We start from the raw sequence: 7920 nt of genomic DNA on the forward strand, positions 1-7920 counted from the left end.
TTAGGAGGTACACCACGATTCTTGGTGGCAACTTATATGTACTTATAGCATTATTAGTTACATGAGCATCAATAGTACTTAACTCATAGATATTCAGAGAAGACGTATTAGACGACGACATTATTGAGCTAGAAAGAGAGAGGAAAACAGGTTTGGCAAGAGTCTCGGTAGTACCAGTACTAGGCTCGATAGCAACCTGTCGTGGAGATGTTTCCTCTTTGGCAGAAGTTAGCTAAATGCTAGCACATTCTTCATTGGCAGACAGCTGCTGAACATTTGCAGCAGTCTCTGTAGATGGCTACTGAACACCTGTAGCGATCTCGGCAGGAATGAACCAAGACTCTGTTGCACCAGTTTACATGGGTTTGTCACAGTTTACTCCCCTTGAAGCGATTATCACGTTATCCTGGACATCCAACTGTTAAAGGAAAAGAAATTACACGATCTGATTGAGAGTGATTGTAGCTTTTGAAATTGTCAACTCGTGGGATAGAGTGATTATAGGATGCAAATGTAATTAGCTTTATTATAGGATCTTTACTTAGAATAGCACATAAGTTCTGTATAAAATCTTATCTTGTGTACCAATATTCATATCAATGCAATATACAAATTCTCAATTTAAGTTGGCATCAGAGCACCGATCTTGGTGACTCTATCATGTTTTCGCCACCATAACCACCGTAGTCCTCCCACAACCACCACAAATCTCTCACAAACACCATTGCCAACACCATGAGAGAACCAACCAAAAACATGAAACCAATTGAGAATCCCATGGAATTCTCAGACCCATACACCATACACCACTCAAATCATACTGGGTTCATTGATGGAACCATTAAAGCTCCATCACTCTTGGACACAAAATATGCAGCTTGAAAAAGATGTAATGACATGGTAACACTGTGGATTGTGAACTCAATCCACTCAAACATTGCTGATAGCATCATGTACACTGAAACTACTACTACAGTTTGGAACGATCTCAAGGACAGATTTTCACATAGCAGTGGCTCGAGGATCTACCAAATTCGACAAGAAATTGTCGAAAATCATCAAGGGTAACTCTCGGTTTCTACCTATTACACCAAGACGAAAGCCTTGTGGGACAAGTTAGCGTCCTACCATGATCTACTTACTTGCACTTATACAGGCTTGAGAAGACTCACTGAATGGGAAGAAAAAGAAAGAGTTATGCAGTTTCTGATGGGATTGAATGACTCTTACTCAACTACACGAGGCTCGATTTTGATGATGAGTCAATTCCTTGACACACACCGAGTTCATGGCCTCATTCTCCAACATGAATGGCATATAGATGTGGCCAGTCGCCAAGATATGGGGACAAACTCTCACGCAATGCAGGTCCAGCGAACCCCAGCACCGCCATCAACCAACAAGAAGCCCTCTAACACATCTTCACGTAAGTCACTTAAATGTACCTACTGCGACAGAGATGGACACTTAATGGACCATTGCTACTACATTATTGGGTTTTCAGAAGGACACAAATGGCATGGCAAGAACGTGAAGCCCAAGAATAAGATATCAATAGTCAACAATGCTGAGGTTATCAACTCTGATGCAACCACCAAGCCTAATGCTTCTGACGGTCATATGTTCACTACCAAGGAGTATAATCAGATCATTGCCATGCTCTGCAATGGTAATGGACAACCACTTGCAAATGTAACAAGTATTTTCTTGCCTAAATGCAATATAGCACAAACAGATCCACACTCGACTTTATATTGGATTATTGATAGCAGAGCAACCGACTATGTATCACATTCACCACCAACACACAACATCGTTGATGCTCAGCATGACTCCGTTGGTTTACCAGATAAAAGGCAAGTGGAAATCAAAAACATTGGCTTTATAAAATTGTCACATGATCTATCTCTTGATAAAGTTCTTTATGTACCAAAGTTTCGCATCAATTTGTTGTTTGTTAGTGAATTAACAAGAGCTTTGCACTGTATAGTGACATTCTATCCGGATTTTTGTGTTGTGAAGGACATGGATACGAGGAGGGTGATTGGCGTAGGCAAGTATTTTGATGGGCTCTACTATCTTACACCAAGACAAAACCCTCACCTCACCAACCACATCCATCATACCACTAGCCTATGGCATCGGCGCCTTGGGCACCCATCATCTGCACCTTTACTTTCATTAGCCAAGAATAATGTTGAAATAATGTTTGATTCCAAACACATTTGTAAAGTTTGCCCTTTAGCAAAGCAAACTCGTTTACCCTTTCATCATAGTGAAATTAAAACTTCCGCACCTTTTAACTTAATTCATTGTGATATTTGGGGACCTCACAGAAATCAAACACACTCTAGGGCACAATATTTTCTAACTATTGTGGATGATTTCACTCGTCTTACTTGGGTTCATCTTATGAATTTCAAATCCGACACACAAACAATTTTGAAATCCTTTTTCTCTTGGGTCAAAACACAATTTCAACATGACATTAAAGCTCTTCGTGTGGATAATGGTAGTGAATTTCTTTCCATGCGTTCTTACCTAGACTCATGTGGCACCTTTTTCCAACATTCTTATCCTTACACACCACAACAAAACGGGGTGGTTAAACGTAAAGATAGGCACCTTTTAAACGTTAGCCGTGCTTTTAGGTTTCAGGCCAACTTACCTTTAAAATTTTGGGGGGAAAAGTATCCAAATTGCTTGTTACCTCATTAATCATCTACCTACACCTTTTCTCTCTCTCATAAATCTCCATACAAACTTTTGCATAACACACCACCAACTTATACGCACTTACGTGTTTTTGGATGCCTTAGTTATGCCACCAACCTCACACCCACCAATAAGTTTGATATTCGTGCTTGTCGTTGTGTTTTCCTTGGTTATCCTCTTGGCCAAGATCACAAATACTGGCATTCTCCCCTTGTGATTTGAAGGTGATGATACCAAAGTATAAAAATATTCTGATTTAGAAAAGGTAACATCCATTGTCACATACATGTGTTGAGTTTCAAGGTGGTAGCATTTATAACCTTTTTGTTGGGATGCAAATCCAATGAAGATACATTGAATAGCACATGGATCCAATTTACTACGATGAATCTTGTGAATATGAACATACGCTACACATCCAAACACACCAGGAGTTAGGGTATTGGTGACGAGAACATGTTCTGTCAATACTTGAAGAGGTGTACAAAAGTCCACAACCTAAGATGGCATATGGTTAATCACATACACATCATAGGTAACGACTTCAAGCCAAAAATGTTTATGCACGAATGCACCAATAACCAAGGCACAAGCAGTTTCCAAGATATGACGATTCTTTCTCTCAGCAACCCTATTTTGTTGCAGAGTATGCGGACATGTAGTTTGATGAATAATTCCACGATCTTATAGAAACCAGAGTAACTTAGAATTTATGTACTCTTCACCATTGTCAGAATGCAAAACTTTAATATCAGAGGAATACTGAATTTTAATCATCTGTTGAAGCAGAAGAAACACATCATAAACCTCATTTTTATTTTTCAACACATACAACCACGTCATACGAGTGCAATCATCCACGAAAGTAACAAACAACCTAATTCCTGAAGTAGTACTAATAGGGGAAGTCCCCCACACATCTGAGTGTACTAGCACAAATGGAGAAGATCTTCTATTCAACTTGGATGGAATGAAGTAGGATGACTTTGGGCTAAAATACATACTTTACATTTCAATTATAAGTCTTCAATACCACTGAACAAATCAGGTAATATATGTTTCAAATAACCAAATGATACATGCCCCAAACGACGATGTAATAACAATACCTTCTGTAGATTACTATTACGTGGCGCATGAACCAAATTAGCTCTTCCAGGAACCACGTCATCCACATAATATAGCCTTTCTCTTAGTGCCACGCCCAATGATCTCCTTTGTCTGAATATCCTGGAGCAAGCAAAATGAAGGATACATAAATATAACACAATCCAATTGTTCAATGACTTGAGGTACAAACAATAAGTGATGGGATAATGACGGAACCAATAAACAATTATGTAAGGGAAGAGAGGGTGTAAGAGACACTATTCCCATTCCAATAATAACAGCAGTAGTACCATTGGCAATTGCCACACACTTTCTATGAGGATCTTTCATAAACTGAAACAAAGTTTTATCATACGTCATATGATCCGTTGCATCGAAATCTAAAATCTAACCTGTATTCTCCATAACTCACGAGACATTAATACAGGACAATCACAACACCACACTAATTACAGAACCACACACTGCAAGGAACACAAGCATCAGCAACGTGTCACGCTGCTATTCAAGTTGTTGGATTGACACAAAAACAATGGACTGTAGACTTTTTGCACGGACTGCAACAGTAAGTATGCACGGCACAAACCAGCAGCAAAAAAAGACCTCACGCAATAAATAACAATCCAAGCAGTGATGAAAAGCTAACACGTAAGAAAATATCCCAATTTGTTTGGGAATTCTCAAAGCAATACAATTGTTTTGCTTGACATTTGAGCACTCACTTTTTGCCCAATAATATACAATGCACTAGGCAGCAACTGAAATTACCTAAAAAGAATCCATTGCACAACAGTAACAACACGGTATAGGTTGCACAACAGCCACTACTCAACATATGACATAGATAAAATTCACCCACAGCAACATGGTATAGACTTCACAGCAGCCACTACTCAATACATGGGCATAGAGAAAAATTCACCCATAGCTATAAGTTGACCGTAACCATTTGATACCAAATAGAATTTAACGGCTTAATTCTCATGTATTGCATAATTTGATATATAAGTACATACAGTCCTTGTTCTCCAAGGGAACAAAAAAAGACAAAGAAATATCCTTCCTAATAAAGGACTATAATATTTACACTATATTTACATTCCTATTTCCCTAAAGATTACTCACGCCAATAGTATTGTGCCTCCCATGCCAAAATATAGCTGTAGAAGAGTTCTTATTCATCTCGAGGAACTGTCACTTCAACAGTCTTATGCATCTCGCAGGAACTACCGCTTCTACTGTCAATGTGAATGTGTCGTACAAATGTATACTTCATCTGTAATACAAGGACCAAATGATTGCAGACGCCAAAATTTGATACGTGAGAAAACTTTTGTTATGATATTGTTATTGTTAATTGTAAATGCGTACAATTCTTTTACTTCTGTATTCCTTCTCTGTTTACGGTTTTCTGACATGTTGGGTGATTCGAGTGCATGATATGAGATTAACCTAAAGGTTCATAAGTTCTGCAATTTATGCCCTTCTCAATCCCGCAGCGGAGAAGAACATTAGTGAAGGCTTATGTGAAGTGGCGGAGTTATGATTTAACTTAACAAGGGTGTGTGATAAAAAAAAAGTTCTCAATTTTGATTAGTAGCTATCCGCATGATTGTTCATGTTTTTTACATTGGTCCATTCACGAAATTCTCATTTTACTTGCGGATCTATCTTGGTCATCGTGCACTGTTAATGCAACCCTTAAATACTTGCAAGGAAAAAACCAATTGAACATTACTTTCTATTTCTCTAGATATCTTTTCGGATCAAGAGTGATAATAGTAAGTAAAATTATGAGATTATTGGGTTCAAATACAGACATTGCTCCCGCCTTGAGTCGACTCCCGGTTTGCTATCCCCTTCCGTGTGTCTCTTTTGTGTCTCCTTACTAATATTTTGACACATATCCTCTAACTTAACTTGTCTCTAACTCTGTTAAGCTTTTATTTAACGTTTAAAAGTAAAAAATAATCCAAAATAATCTGACTATTGGGTTAACAAGGTTTGGAAATCCAAAATAGAATTCTTACCGTGGCTGTTGGGTTACCAACATGAGCAAACTTCTTCCCAATTTTTCTCCATCGTTGTACTGCTTCATCAATTCTTTCTAAGCAAGCTTTGGATGATCTTGGATTCTATCCAGTTGAAACTTGAAAACAAGGTGCGGAAAACCCCAAATCAGGCCGTCGTCCGGTGACATGGCAACCAATGGATAGGGTCGAATGCAAGAATTGAATGAAGTTTAATGAAGATGGAAATGATTTGTAGCAGTGGGACTACTGGTTATTGGGTGAAGAGTTAGGTAAGCGAACGGAGGGCTTTATTAATTATCGATTGTGTTTATGTTGTTGTTGTTATTGTCATGCAGAAAATTTTAGTTTGAGGTGACTGAGAGTATACAAACCAAAACTATCATGCTCTATATGCCCTTTAAATGCAAGAAGTGATTTGTGACTAGAAGAAAGCTCTTGTAGGGGTTCGTTTGAGTCATCCGCAGCCTAGGCTGGTACCTGTTACATGAGATACTAAGGTGGCTTTTCTTTTGACATCATCTCCCTATTCATGGAATATTGGGTTTCTTTAACCTTTTCTATCAGTGGATGAGATGAACATGATTTTAGAGACACAGGTTGGGGATGCTAGGCAACCTGACCATCTTGTTTGGCCATCCACTAAAAATGGGGTGTATATGGTACAGTTAGGGTACCACTAGGCTCGATCTTCACGGCATTCCTCGGTCAATCTCCGAGCTTCCTCTTTTTCCACTATTTCTAAGCAGGTTTGGCAAACTGTTTGGAGGTTGAGAACTCCACCTAAAATTCGTCATTTTGTGTGGTGTATTGCTCATCGTGCATTGGCTACGTTGGAGAATCTTTTTTGCTTCTTCACCTATTTGTCCGATATGTCATGATCATGCGGAATCTCTGGAACACCTTTCTTTGTTGTGCCCTTGGGTGGAGCCTCTTTGGTTTGGTGGCATTCTTAATTACAGAATTGATAGAAATGCAATTTCTTCCTAGTTAAATTGGTTTCTTTCCATTGCTTCTAGGAGGTTCCGGTCAAAGGAGGAGTGATGTTTGATTCTTTCTTACGTCGCTTTTACTTGTTGGCATATTTGGAAGGCTCGATGTAGTTTTTTGTTCAATCAATCTCCTTTTAATCCTACTCAAGTTCTTATGGCCATTCACACTGTAAGTGGAATGTTTTTTTACGCCAATGGTGTTCATGCTCCTGCTGTCACGGTTTTCCCGCCGCAGGTAGGTATGGAGGTTCGATGATCCCTTTCTCCATCCCCCTTCCTTAAAGTGAATGTTGATGCTAACTGGTCTCCTTCTTCTTCGACTAGTTATGTTGGGGTGGTGATCAGGGAGGCGAGGGGTCAGTTTGTTGCTATTGTCAGGGATACTCTCAAGGCTCCAAGTGTTGCACTGCTAAAGCCTTAGCTATGAATTGGGGTTGTGAGTTGGCTGCAGCTTTAGGACTTAGGTGCATTATTGTGGAATCTGATTCTAAGGATACCATTTCATCTTTATCGTCTTCGCTGATTATTGGTAGATGGGAGGCCTTCCTTACCTTAACGGTTGTTAAGCAGTTAGGGGAGTCATTTCAGGACTGTCGCTAGTCTTGGGTTCCAAGGTCAGCCAATATGGTGGCGAATAAGTTGGCGTCGCATTACTGTACAGAGATGTGCCTTTTCATTTGGGTCAATCAACTCCCATCTTCGTTGGTTCATGTACTTGATAAATATGGCTTGCCTTGTCCTCTTGATTTCGTTATCAAGTGTTGGGGTGACATTAAAACTGGGTTCTACTATCTGTCTCCTCATCCCCTTCCCTGCTTGGGTTTGTTATTTTGTTTCTTGTTGGCCTCGTTGTAGGCTTTCCTCGTTCCTTTCTGGCATCTTTGCCCTTCTAATCTATTCCAGTTTTCAAAAAAAAAAAAAAAAAGAAGCGGGGAGAGTGGCATTGTGCAAGTTTGAGTGAATTTCAGTTTATTTACAAAATTGCCACTGGGCTGATTTTAGCCCAAAATTTGCTTTATTTACAAGATTGCCACTGGACTTAAAGAACAGTTTTTCAATGTTTGGGCTGGATC

General features: G+C 39.3%; 1 non-coding gene across 1 annotated transcript; it reads left to right on the forward strand.

Moving 5' to 3' along the window:
* Positions 1-4449: 4449 nt before the first annotated feature.
* Positions 4450-4544, forward strand: LOC137738533 (small nucleolar RNA R24). Its single transcript, XR_011068976.2, has one exon. It is a non-coding gene; the product is annotated as a small nucleolar RNA R24 (small nucleolar RNA).
* The last annotated feature ends 3376 nt before the right edge of the window (positions 4545-7920 follow it).

This window comes from Pyrus communis, chromosome 13, assembly GCF_041283825.1.
Source record: "Pyrus communis isolate YQ-2024b chromosome 13, ASM4128382v1, whole genome shotgun sequence".
In the NCBI taxonomy this organism is placed as follows: domain Eukaryota; kingdom Viridiplantae; phylum Streptophyta; class Magnoliopsida; order Rosales; family Rosaceae; genus Pyrus; species Pyrus communis.